This window comes from Mustela putorius, unplaced genomic scaffold (genome assembly GCF_011764305.1).
Source record: "Mustela putorius furo isolate JIRA1106 unplaced genomic scaffold, ASM1176430v1.1 tig00003983_pilon_pilon_pilon, whole genome shotgun sequence".
NCBI classification, from domain to species: Eukaryota; Metazoa; Chordata; class Mammalia; order Carnivora; family Mustelidae; genus Mustela; species Mustela putorius.
This window is the reverse complement of record NW_025422123.1, coordinates 8,497,543-8,510,161: the sequence shown is the minus strand read 5'-3', so window position 1 is coordinate 8,510,161 and position 12,619 is coordinate 8,497,543. Positions and strand designations below refer to the sequence as shown.

The 12,619-nt window shown below is 56.7% G+C and overlaps 1 protein-coding gene across 5 annotated transcripts in view; it reads left to right on the top strand.

Moving 5' to 3' along the window:
* The first annotated feature begins 198 nt into the window (after positions 1 to 198).
* TFEB (transcription factor EB) overlaps positions 199 to 12,619 on the top strand; it is a 54,579-nt gene continuing 42,158 nt past the window's right edge. Inside the window, exon 1 of one of the 5 annotated variants that reach the window (XM_045071065.1) lies at positions 199 to 479. The gene's annotated coding sequence lies outside the window, so the exon portion shown is untranslated. Of the gene's footprint in view, positions 480 to 2,854; positions 3,073 to 11,925; positions 12,112 to 12,619 lie in introns of those variants that run through there. The other 4 variants (XM_045071063.1, XM_045071064.1, XM_013062399.2 and 1 more) reach the window with 4 other exon arrangements.

Genomic DNA, 12,619 nt, shown 5'->3' with positions numbered 1-12,619 from the left:
AGCCATGGCCACGTACACAAGCCAGGGCTCACAGAGTGGGACTACAAACCCCGGCGTTCCTGGCGGAGCCGACGGGAGGGACTACATTTCCCCGCGGGCGCCGCGGTAGGCCCGCGAGGGGCGGGGCGGGGCGGGGCGGGGCGGCCCGCGAGGGGCGGGGCGGGGCGGACCGCGGGGGCGTGTGCTGCCCTCTGCCGGGCGCGGCGGGAAGTGGGTGCGGATTGACAGGGGGAGCCCCGGCGCCGGGCGCGGGGCTCGGTGACAGCAGAGGCGGCGGCCGCGGGCTGGACCTAGGGAGCGGCGGCGGCGGCGCCGACGGCAGCTGGAAGGGCGGACGGGGCGGGCCTCCCTGGTGGCGCGGAGCCGGAGGAGTCCGGGAGGGGGCGGCAGGCGCAGCTCGCGGGCCGGACACCTGAACTTGGGACAAGTTGCCAGAGCCGCGGGGCACAGGCGGCGGACGGATTGACCTTCAGAGCTAGGTGAGCGGGACCGGGGGGCAAGGGGTGCACGGAGGGCCCGGAACCTCGGACCCAGGCTCCCCCGCCCCCATTGTGGGTGCGGGAGACAGGTGGGTGGATGGGGGTGCCGGCTGAAGAGGGGACAGAGAGTGTGTGTGCCGCGCCAACACCAGCTCTGCGGTCTGTCTAGTCCGGGACCCTCCGCACATGGCCGGAGCGGAGCTGCTTGCGGAGCCCGGGAGCCCCTCCGGCCCCTCACTGCAGGCCCGGGCCGGGGGCGGCTTCTCCGCGACCTTATGTAACCAGGCGGGAGGGGCCGGGGCGGGCATGGGCCTTCCCGACTCGGGAGCTGGGAGTCGAAGGGGCGGGAGGCGTGGGAGTGAACTTGCAACAAGTTTGAGGGACGTGTGGGCCTTGCGCCTACTCCTTCTCCACCGGAGGCGGCTGGGGCGGGTGGTACGCGGGAGGGCGCCGGAGGCCCGGGAGGCGTGCGGGGGCCGAGTTCGTCCCGGCCAGGCCCAACCTGGATGGTCCCGGGGAGTGGGAGGGCCGGGACGGCGCCACGCCCCCGGGGCTGGGCTGCTGGAGCGGGGCGGGTGGAAGTACCATCCCTCCCTCCCTTCCCGTCTCTTCCTCCCCCTCGGTGTCTTAAGAAGCGGCGCGTCCCCTGGTATCCTAAGCTCTTCTCCCCTTTGCATTAACTCCGCGACCTCTGAGAACCCCAACCCCAGAGCTCACACTTCGCGCGTCCCTCTTTCTGCTCCCCGGAGCTCCCAGCCATCTGCCGGCCCCTAAGTACCCCCACCTTCTTGGTCCAGAATCCCGGAAAACACGCCCCCTTCCCCCTTATTCCAGGAGTTCGTACCGCCCAACCCCTTGACGTCCCGCCCTCGAAATCCACGCGGGGTCTCCTCCCCACCTCCCCAAACCCTGGTCGGCCACAGGGGCATAGCGCGTGCACTTCCCTCCTCGAAGAGAGAGGGTTGTTGCCAGCTTTGTCCCCGCCCCTCGGCCCCTTCCCGGCCCCGGGTTCTGGCTTCACGCACCGCTGCCCGGAGCTGCTCCGGTTTGCGCGAGCAGGTTCGCGCCGCAGCAGCCTGGCGCGCCCCAGCCCCGCGCCCGCGGGGAAGGAGGGAGGGCTCCCGGGGCGGGGCTCCTCTGCACGCGCGCCCTTAGTGTCCCCAGCTCCCCCTCCCCGTTCCCTGGTGGCCGCTCACTGCGGAGTCCTTTCCACCCCATTCCACTCCAGCCGGGATTCTCTCGCCTCTCTGTTCCGGGGACGGTTCGGCTCTGTTTCTGGTCTGGATTTGAGCACAGTGCCTCCTTTGGCATTACGCCCCCAGGAAGTGTCCGTGAATTACCGCACAGCCCCCACCCTGAGTGAGGGAGTCTTAGTCCAGCTGAGAAAGGGCAAGGCCCGTGCAGGCCCTTAGTGATACTTCTCAGATGTGGGCTCAGACCCCTGCACCCGCCCAGTCTAAGATTCCACTGGCCCAGGACCTGGCAATTGGTGGGGGAGGAAGGTGGCTCTGGTTTCCTCTTGGGCGGCCAGAAGGGGTTGGCTCAGATCGGAAGGTAGTTCCCGGATCTTTAGCCTGTTTGCTCGGAGGCCCTCTGTGTGCCCAGCCTGGTGGAGAGCCTCCAGGCCCTGTCCTCAGGCGGATAACAGTCTAGGGGAGAGATGCCAGCAATAAAGGCTGGTCTTAGACGCGGCCGAAGGGGAGAGCCCTGCGTGGTAGTTTGCTGGTATGCTAGTACCATGCCTCAGTTTCCCCAGCTATAGGAAAATGAGCAACTCACTTGGCCCTCTTCTTTCTGCCTGTCCCCCACACCCCGACGCTAGTTCACTAGAAAGCATAAATGAGAGGCTGTTTGTGTGACTCTGTGCTCTGTCTGCTTCTCTGGAAGGGAGCTAATACTGCTTACAACTCAGCTCTAGTAGGTGCGGACGAATGGGAATCCTGTTCCGGTCCGGTGGAGGTGGTGCAGGGCATGGGGCAGGGGACCCCTCCCCCCCTCGAGTGAGCACCAAATCCATGGAGAACCAGCTGGGCTGCTGAGGGCTGAGAGTTGGGTGACTCACAGTCAGAGGTGGGCAGGGGGTGGGCCAGGGCCTGGGATGATGGGCCTACCTACGGCCCACCCCCATGGCCAGTCAGCCCCCTTTGAGCCTCAAGGCTTGAAAGTAGGTAGGAGGGGCCTCCCACCCTTCAGAGCTGGCTGTCCTTTGGGGGTCTGGCTTCTGGCCTTCATCCCTCTTGGGGCTTTGTTTATGGCTGTAATTGTATCATTAGCTGGGGTTTTATAGAGTTACTTAGCACCTGCCCCCACAGGGAGTGGCCCAACCACCCCCTGGCTTCTGTCTCTTCCTTTTCAAAGTCAACTTGGTTTCTGCCCATAGCAGGGGTTTCCCCAACCGCAGCTGGCATGAGAGCCAGGTTGGGCCTTTGTCCTAGGGATGGAGGGCTGTCAGCACTTGGGGCCCAGCTTGGGGCTGCCCTGGAGATGACTGTGGAAATTGGGCAGACCTCCTCTGATGCTGAGGGAGGGAGGTCAGGATTTCCAGAACTGCCAGAAGTGTCGACCCCCCACGATGCTGCAAGTGGATAAGTAGGTAAGGTGTCTATTGTCCTCTGAAAAAAGAGGGAGGAAAAGGTACCCTCCTTCCAGGCTATTGTGAAGGTTCAGGGTAGAGCAGTGTCTGGTACTGGTGAGTCTGTAATGTTGCTCCATATTTCACTGTGGGGCATGTGTAATTGAGAGGAGTTTGTGTGTGTGTGTATGGTGATGAGATGATGGGTATCTAGGTACATGTGTACAGATGAATCGTCCGTGTGTGTGTCTGTGGGAGTATAACCACACGATATGTTGATGGAATATTCATCTAGTTTCTTTATGCTATAATAGAACAACATTCTAAGAAAATTTAGCTATAAATAATAGTTGCATTTATTATGTCTTTACTTTTTTTTTTCTTAAAGATTTTATTTACTTATTTGTCAGAGAGAGAGAGAGAGAGAGAGAGAGAGAGCACCTGCACGCACAAGCAGGGGGAACAGCAGGCTCCCTGCCAAACAAGGAGCCCAATGTGGGACTTGATCCCAGGACCTTGGGATCATGACCTGAGCCAAAGGCAGATGCCCAACCAACTGAACCACCCAGGTGTCCTGTGTATTTACTCTTTAGAGTGAGGTAGGAATGATTATTTTCATTATCCAGATTCAGAGAAGTTAAGCAAGTTGCCTGAAGTCACACAGCATGGAAGAGGTAGGGACTCTAACTGAGGTCCAGCTTCCTCCAGAATCCATGTTCTCAGTCTCTCAAGCAGACCACTTTGGGTTTCTCAGGAGTTCTCTCTTAAAAGGTGGGCAGGTGTGGGTCTGGGAACCTTCTTTGCCCCAGGCAGGGTCTCCTGCTCTGAGCAGGGTGTAAACTGGCTGAGGCCTCTGCCCCAGGGCCACACCTGTCTCCTGGCTGTTCCTCTGAACTCTGCTGACACAGGTGATCAAAGGACCTCTGGTGAGGACTCTCCTGACTGGCCCTGGGGAGGAGAGGAGTTCAGACAAGGCTTCCTGGGTCTCCTTGGAAACCTCACACATTAACTTGCATGCAGCCCTCGCTAGGCACTTGTTTACTAGATGTGGGGAAAGGCTGTGGCAGCTATTGAGTGAGAATGAACAGCCACCAGTCACGAGAACACAGGAGTCCCCTCCCGGCCAGCCGGTATGGGCGCGCAGGTCCCACTGCTCTCAGCCTCCGTCTCCATGGCTGGGAACCTATCACCTAGCCTGGGGGGGGGTGGTGATGGTGGTGCGGTTTCCCCTCTAATGTGAACCTTCTGTGGCTCTCTGGCAAAGGCAGCCAGACAGGAGAGGCTCCCCAGAGGGAGGCGTGTGTGCTTCCGGGGGAGGGGGACACTGCTGAAGTCCACTCTCTAGAGCATGAGCTTAAGGCTGGCCTGGGTGGTACGACCAGCCAGTTTCTCTTGGGACATCATCAGAGCCAGGGCGAACTGAGCCCTAAGTTAAGTGCCATGTCGCCAGGAGATTGTTGAGAATAGGAGCTCCAGGGCCAGGCTGCTTGGCTTGGAATCCCACCTCTGACATACCCTAGCTGTGTGACCCCTGGGCCAGCTGCTTTACCCCACTGTGCCTCCATTTGCACTGGAAAGCAAGTGTTATGCTAGCACCTGCTTACTAGTGCTGCAGGGAGGGCTGAGTGTTGTTTTTTTAAGATTTTATTCATTTATTTTAGAGAGAAAGAGAGAGAACTCCAGCAGGGGAAGGTGGAGAGGGAGAGGGAGAGAGAGAATTCCAAGCAGACTCGGAGCTGAGCATGGAGCCCAACTCAGGGCTCAATCCTAGGACCAGGAGCCAAAATCAAGAGTCAGATGCTTAACTGACCGAGTCCCCCAGGCACCCCATCTGGGCTGAGTATTTTGACACGTGCTGCACCAGTCAAATGAGACCTAGAATAGCTCAAATGAGACCTAGAATGGCATCGTGCTCAAAGATGTTATTAATCGTTAACGGACTCTTACAACTCCTTTATTTTTCTGTTTCTCATTCCCAAGTGAGGAAATAGAGGTACAGAACGCTCTAGTGAAGAGAAAAAGACCTGTGGGTGGACTCCCCTGCACATCTGACACCCTCGAAAGCAATGCCTTACATGGGGCTTTGTAGCTTTGGTGGCCTCAGTCCCCCTTCATTCCCTGGTGACCACACCCAGCCCGGTCTCTACGGTTAACAAAATCGAATGGACTGCAGTGCTTGAGGCAACTCTCCGGCCCCCTGCCCTGCCCTGCCCCACCCCTGGGGATTCCCTGGGTAGCATCTGGCCTAGACACTCACTACCCACTCCTGACCCATGGCTCGCCCCCCAGCAGATGCCTCAGAGGGGCAGGGGCATGAGGCAGAGCCATTGCTGGTTTTCTTTCCTGGCTCCTAGGTGTGGGCATGATGAGGAGGAGAGAGGAGGACTAATATCCCCACCATGTGATGCCGTGGGATTAATCCAAAATTCCAGCAGGTTTTCCAGAAACCCATGGTCCATATTCCTCCTCCCAGTCCCTTGTTCATGCTGGTCCCTTCTCCTGCCCACCCCTCCTGTGCTCCTCCCTCTAACCAAATCCTCTGTCCATCAGGGCACACCTTCCAGGGAGACCAGGCGATGGGTCCATGGGTCCATGACTGTAGCTTTGGTGGATATTATGATCGCCTGGGGAGCGCTTAAAAATAGTGGAACATGCCTAGCTGGTTCACTTGCTAGAGCATACCATGCTTTAATCTCTGGGTCATGAGTTCAAGCCCTACACTGGGTGGAGAGCTTACTTAACCAAATATAAATAAATAAATAAATAAATAAATAAATAAATAAATATTAGTAGTACATCTGAATCTTGAAGGAGGAGCCCATGTTAAAAATTCCCCAAATGATTCTGATGCCCCTTTTCCAGGGCAGCGACTCTCAGATTGGAGTGGGTATCAGAATCATCTGGAATAGTTGTTAAAACACAGATTGCTAGGCCTTACCCCCAGGGTTCCTGACTGAGTAGGTCCAGAATCAGTAGGCCTAGAAATTCCAGTAGGTCCTGGAATTTGTATTTTGGGTGAGTTCTCAGGTGATGCAAATGCCGCTGGTCCCCAGACCATGGTTTGAGAACTCACTGCTTTGCAGTTTCCCAGGCAAGACCTTTCTGTCTCCTGGGTCTCTGGTTGCTTTGGGCCTCTGAGGCCTGTCTTCTTTCTGAAGCCAGGTCCCAAGGGGTGGAGACCACTGTGACACCACTTGGTGACTGCTAATCCCTGGTATAATCATATACTCAGCTGCCTTCCCCACCTTGGCTCTCTGCCCGCACCTCCCGTTAAACTGACCAGCCTTGTGGTCTCAGCACCACCCTCCGGGACAGGTGCTCAGGAAATACTTGTTGCTTGATCAAGGTGAGATGAGGTAGACACCAAAGGATCGCACTGTCCCCAGGAGGCATCAGAACACGGAGTGGGGTCTAAAGCTCCTGTGAAAGTACTTGGGGACAGAGTGCCATTGCTGGGTTAGTGGGGAGCTGTCCAAAGTGGTCCTTGGCTCTGCTGAAGTGAGGCCAGAGAAAGATCCACCATGTGACTTGACTTTCCTACCCCATGGTGGGCAAGTATGGCATCACTGTTGAATTGTGTTTCTTTTTTTTTTTTTTTTTTTTTTTTTTTTTTTGAATTGTGTTTCTTAACTACTAATAGAAATGATTAAACACACACAGAAGGCAGCTGAGACCTTCTCCCTCCTGACCCAGACTGGAGATGTTGGCCGGGGTGGGGGGCTTGTCACTGATAGATGGAGGAGTGTCTCCATCATCTTCTAGGAGGTCCTGGGCCTTGAGGGCAGCAGATAGTGGGCCACCTTGGGGGCTCACCCCTGAGCTCTTGGGATGGATCCTTCCTTGGAAGCTGGAGAAGTCATGATGGGAGGTGAGAAGAGGCTGTGACAGGGTCTTGGGCCCTGCAGGGAGGTGGCAAGGTGGGCTTGGCCACTGAGCACGTCAGGCAACAGATGAATGGAACCCGGCAGTGCCAGCACCCTGAGCCCAGAGGCTGGATCTGTTTTGTGTGATGCTGTATCCCCAGGGTCCAGAAGAGAGTCTGGGATCCAGCAGGAGCTCAGTCAGTTTTTATGGAGTGAGGGCCTGAATGTGAATTGAGCCCCTGTCAAGTGCCCAGAAATGAGGACACAACAGGTCTCTGCCCTGTGGGCAGGGTATCGGCTTCACCATCTAATACTCAGGGATGCGCACACGGCTAGACAAGGAGGAGCTCCCTGCCTCTCCCCACACTCTCCCCACCCCCGCCTGGCCACCTGCTCTCCCCGGGATCCAGGTCCAGCTTCACTCTGGTTTAGGGCTGACAGTCTGTCCCTTCCTGTGGTGAGTTTGCCAGCATTCCCCCCCCCCCCAGTGCTACCCGTGGGTCTCTGGGGTGGGGCTCCGGTTTATTTTCTCCTGTTTGCCAAGGGAAGTCACAGCCTGTCCTCTGCCTTGTTTATAATTGGTTTGGGGACAGCACCTGCCTCAGCTCCCCCCTGCAGTCCTTGAGAGGTACAGAGTGGCTGGGAGGTGACACACTATCCTGTCCAGCCCCTGTCGCCTCTTGTCCCCCGCCAGCTCTGGGCAGGTGTGCTCTCAGTGGCCCGTGCAGCAGGGTGCGGCTGGCTTTGCTGGGGGCTGACTGGGGCTGTGGTGCTGGGGGCCTTAGAAGCTAGCTGGTGCCTCCTCCATATTTTGGAGAGCAGAGGACTGAGGCCTGGGAGCCTGAGGGAGCCTTGCCAGCACCCCATGGCCTGGGGCACGCTTAGGGTCAGCAGGCACGCACTGAGCACCTTCTGTGTGCCTAGCGCTGTGCAGGAGAGCAGGATGGGTGGGAATGAGAACACAGCTCCTACCTCTGGGCTGACAGCCCGGCGGGGAACTGTGGGAAACACAGAGGACAGAGAAGGGGGACCGGTGGAAGATAGTACAGAGTTACATATAAATGAATGGACATGTGCCCAAGCCTGGCCCTTCACTCTGAAAAGCGTTCTTCCTCGGTCCAGAGAGTTTTTATGAAAGAGTTGTGCCAATTTGGTGATCTTGACTCAGCCCTGCCCACCTGGGCCCCCAGCAAGGCAGCTCTATTGCTTCCCGGATCCTCTTACCTGCGGGTCATCTCCACAGACCCAGAAGCTTCCCTCCTGGACAGAGTCCTTCCTTCCAGGAGGACCAGAGGCTGCTGAGTGCAAGGGGAGGCCACAGGAAGGCGCTGGCCGCCCATCTGCCGTTCGGAAGCCCCCGGCAGTGGGCAAAGGGGGAGGTACTAACTCGGGCCCAACAACTCAGACCTCTTTGGGCCTGCCTGTTGCTGCGCCCCCAACACTTGACCTGGGATTTGGGGCCATGATTTTGCACCTCCCCTCCACGTCCTGCACCTTCTGTCTTCCCCTCTCTCCTTTGCCCCCCATGCTCTCATCCCTCTTGAACCTTCATCGACTTCCACTGTGTCCAGAACACGGGCCCTCAAAGTGTGTGTGTGGCTCTCTCTCCTGCTCTCTCTCCCACTTCTCGCCCTCCTCTTTATTTCTTTTTCTGCCTCCCCCCTTTTGGTGTTCAGGGGGTCCCTTCGGTGCCTCCCCGGTATCAGCCTACCAGCTCTGGGGTGTTGGGGGCCCAGAAGAATGGCCCGGGGCAGGGTGAGACGGGTGTGAAGGTGCCCGGCCCTACGCAGGCTGGAGGTGGCGGGGAGATGGACTGAGGGGCAGCTGGCCAGCTGGGGGAGCCCCTCCACAGACAACCCTGGGCATCACCTGGGCATCAGAGATCCAGACCTGTGGTGAACTATAGATTCCTCTCTGGTTTGTTGGGCCTAATTATAGTGGTTTTCAAAGCCAGGAGTGAGGAGATAATATTAGAACTTCTGTTTCTATTTATTTATATCCCATCCTTTTCCTCCCCTTTTAATAGTGAAATACGCCATCCCTGCTGATAAGAGCACAAACATGTATGTATGCTGTAATAACTAACTGTAATCACCCAGGTAACCACCGCCTGGGTGAAGAAACAGATGCAGGCTTCTGCACCCCACCTCTGTCCCGACTCCCCTCCCCTCAGAGGTAACCACGATCCTGACCTTTCCGATCATTAGTTTTTTCTTTTTCTTATCGCGGAACCACTGATGTCTGCAGTCTCTATCAGAAGAGTTCAGTTTGGCCTGGTTTTGAATTTGATACAGCTAGGATGACACTGAACGCGTTCTTATGTCAAGGTTATTTCCGCTCCACATTTTGTTTGTGAGATCTGTCCAGGTTATGACGTGTAGCTCTCGTGTGTTCATTTTCACTGCTGTGCCGCCTTTCCCTCTATGAACTTGCTACCATGGGGCTGTACCCAGCCTGCTACTCGTGGCCGTGGGGGTTGCTCTCCTTTTTCGGCTACTGTAAACAGTCCTGTAAGAATGTCCTCGTGTGTGTTTCCTGGTGCACTGGTGCATGTATTTCCCCAGAGTGCCTATAAGCCTGAATGGAATTGCTAGAGCCCACAGTGTAAGAGGGAGAGGCCTAAGCAGACTCCACGCCGAGCGCGGAGCCTGATCTGGGGCTTGATCCCATGACCCTGAGATCACGACTTGAGCCAAAATCAAGAGTTAGATGCTCAACTGACTGAGCCACCCGGGAGTCTTATCTTCAGTAAATATCTTGTTAAGTGGTTGTGCCAATTTATTCCTCACCAGGGGCACCTGAGAGTTTCTGTTGCTCGGGATTCTAGCCAACACTTTGTATTGCTAAAAACTGTTAACTTCTTCCATGCTGGTGCATGTTGCTGTCTCTCTCCTTGGGTATAATTTACATTCCCCTTTTCATCCTTTTTTTATTGATCTGTTTTTGTGGGGGTTTGCTGACCTGCATGATCTATTCATACATTGTTATTTATTAGCAATTTATGAGAAAAGAAGCATGTACTGGGGATGCTCGAAATTTTGTACTCGTAGCTGTGTACTTTCAGCCGTGGCTGAAAGACTGTGACAATAGTGAATGCCAGGGAGGGCTCCAAGTTGGGAGATAGGAAGACGGTCTTCAGAGGGGACCCCCAACGGGGCGGCCTCTGCAAGGGCCTCTTGCCCAGCACATCTGGCAGCGGAGGCGGAAGGCTCGAGGACTGGAGCCCTCAGTAGATACCGTGCACCTTAGAATCGGCAGGTGTCTGTCTTTCAAGGTCTCCTTGGGTGGTTGTTCTCAACTGGTGGTCATTTTGCCTCCCCGGGGACATTTGGCAATGTCTGATGACATTTTTGGTTGTCACAACTCGGGAAATGCTACTGGCATTTAGTGGGTAGAAGCCCGGGATGTGGCTGAACATCTTGAAATGCTCAGGACAGCCCCCCAGCAAGGAATCCTCTGGCTGCGAGCATCTGTGTTGAGGTTGAGAAACTCCAACCTGGGAACAGAGCCAGGAAACTGAGATTTGCCATGAACTTGCTGCATAGCCTTGGGGAAGTCACTTCAGTGCTTGAAGCCTTGGTCTCCAGCTAGGGACAGTGAGGGTGGTGAGGGGGCTGCCCTTCCCCCTCCCTGAGGCTGCTGTCAGAACTGGGGAGAGGGGCACTTTGGGAGGCATCCCTGCCAAGGGGCATCTGCTCCTTGTTTCCTTTGTGGTACCAGCCCCTCCCCCTTGACTGTGCTCCCTGTCCACTGAACTGGAGGTGTCAGGTGACCAGCTGTGAGCTCGGCCCTGCTTCCTGCTATTCCAGGCCTCGGGACTGTGGGGGAACTGCCCCGAGGGCCCCAGCCTTTTGATGAGGGCAGCAGAAATGAGGGGCTCTCTGGGGAGCTCCGGGGCCCAGGTAAAACCATTTCTGACTTTGTCCTCAGCTGGGTGGGAGTCCAAGGTTGTGTGGGGTGATAAGAGGTACCTGTCATACTCTTTATCTGAGGCCCTGTTTCGAGTCCAGGCCGTGAGGGGTGGAAGCCAGAGGTCATTCTTGGGGGCTCTGTACACCCAGGCCAGCCTCCTACTCATCCTCTGTGTTCTTCCAGAGTTGCTAACCCAGGGAGGGCCCAGGCTTGGGTCAGAGTCTAGGTCAGAGCCCCCTGGGCCTCTCTGACCTCCTTGTTCTAGGGCGCACTTTGCCTCAGTGGCATCTCCGGCCTTCGCCATGAACCACGGCCTGCCTGATCTTCTTTCTACTACCCTGTACCTTCCTGAGCCATACTCTCATGGAAGGGCCCAGGAAACTCACCCACCTTGAGGGACAGGTGACAGACAGTGGCTTCATCATTGCCTGCCTTTCTTGACAAGGAATTTTCCCTGTTAAAGGCAGGAATCCCTTAAGCACCAGAGAGAAACGCTGGTGAAATGAATGTTTGTTTGACAGGCTGTTAGAGAAGTACTTTGGGGGCTGGGGAACCTCTGAAATCACATGTAGCAAGAGTGTGTTGTCACAAGTGAATTATTGTGTGGTTGCTCGTATCTCAGTCTCGGGGTCCCTTCCCAGGTGGGCCTATATCATAAGACTGTGAACCGGGTGTCTGGAGGCCCTGGCAAGGCCCAAGGGCAAGGTGGCAGATAACATGGTCAGTCAGGGAGGTGGGGGACTGTGGGGCTTCAGGCTAAGGATCTGTGCCTCCAGGAGGGCTGGGAGGGTATGCAGGTTAGGGCTAGGCCTGTACTAGACCTGGTAAGATTCCTGAAAATTCTTGCCCCTCTCGATCTTGGGGTGGGGGGGCTTGGTCTGTGCCCTGTGGGGCTTGGCTCTGTGGCTCATGGGGTCTGAAAGAGGCTCAGGCCGGGAGGACGGAGGACATTGTAGGGGTCCTGGGCCCCAGGGTGTGTGAGTGAGATGGGGTGAGTCGGGTTGGGAGCCTGCCTGCGCTGGGTAGTCTTGTGGGTGAGCAAAGCCTTCCGGATGGGTGTGCGGTTCCCTCTGCACTGTGAGTAATCCTCGGCCACACTTGCAGCTCCCAGGGGATTGTGCAACTTCCTCTCAGACTGAGGTGCAGGGGGCTGGGTGAGAAGCAGTGCTGGGGAGAATGAGGAAACTGGGTCTGGCACCCGGGGCAGGGGCCTGGCCCTGGGCTCTGGCCCCCCAAGGAGCTGAGCTTTCTCGGGGGCTCCTTCCAGGGGACTCGCCTCTCCCAGGTATGAGGGAGTGTGTGCACACGTGTGTGTATGTGTGTGTGTGTGTGTGTGTGTCCTGTCTTCGGGGAGGCAGGTGAGTGGGGATGAGGCCCTAAGGCCTGCATTGGCATCAGGGTGTCTTCTGAAGGGGATGGGGAGATACCTTGCAGGGTCTGGGTTGGGGAAGCAGGTGGCACAAAGGAGGGGCCTCTGGCCAGCTTCCGGGTGGGGACTGGGAATGGTGGAAAGCGAGGTTGGGGGCTCAGGAGTCCCAGGAGCTGGCTCCTGCCCCACTTCTTTTTATTTTTTTTTTAAGATTTTATTTATTTATTTGTCAGAGAGAGAGCGAGCACAGGCAGACAGAGTGGAAGGCAGAGTCAGAGGGAGAAGCAGGCTCCCTGCAGAGCAAGGAGCCCGATGTGGGACTTGATCCCAGGACGCTGGGATCATGACCTGAGCCGAAGGCAGCTGCTTAACCAACTGAGCCACCCAGGCGTCCCTCCTGCCCCACTTCTGAAGAGCTCTGCCT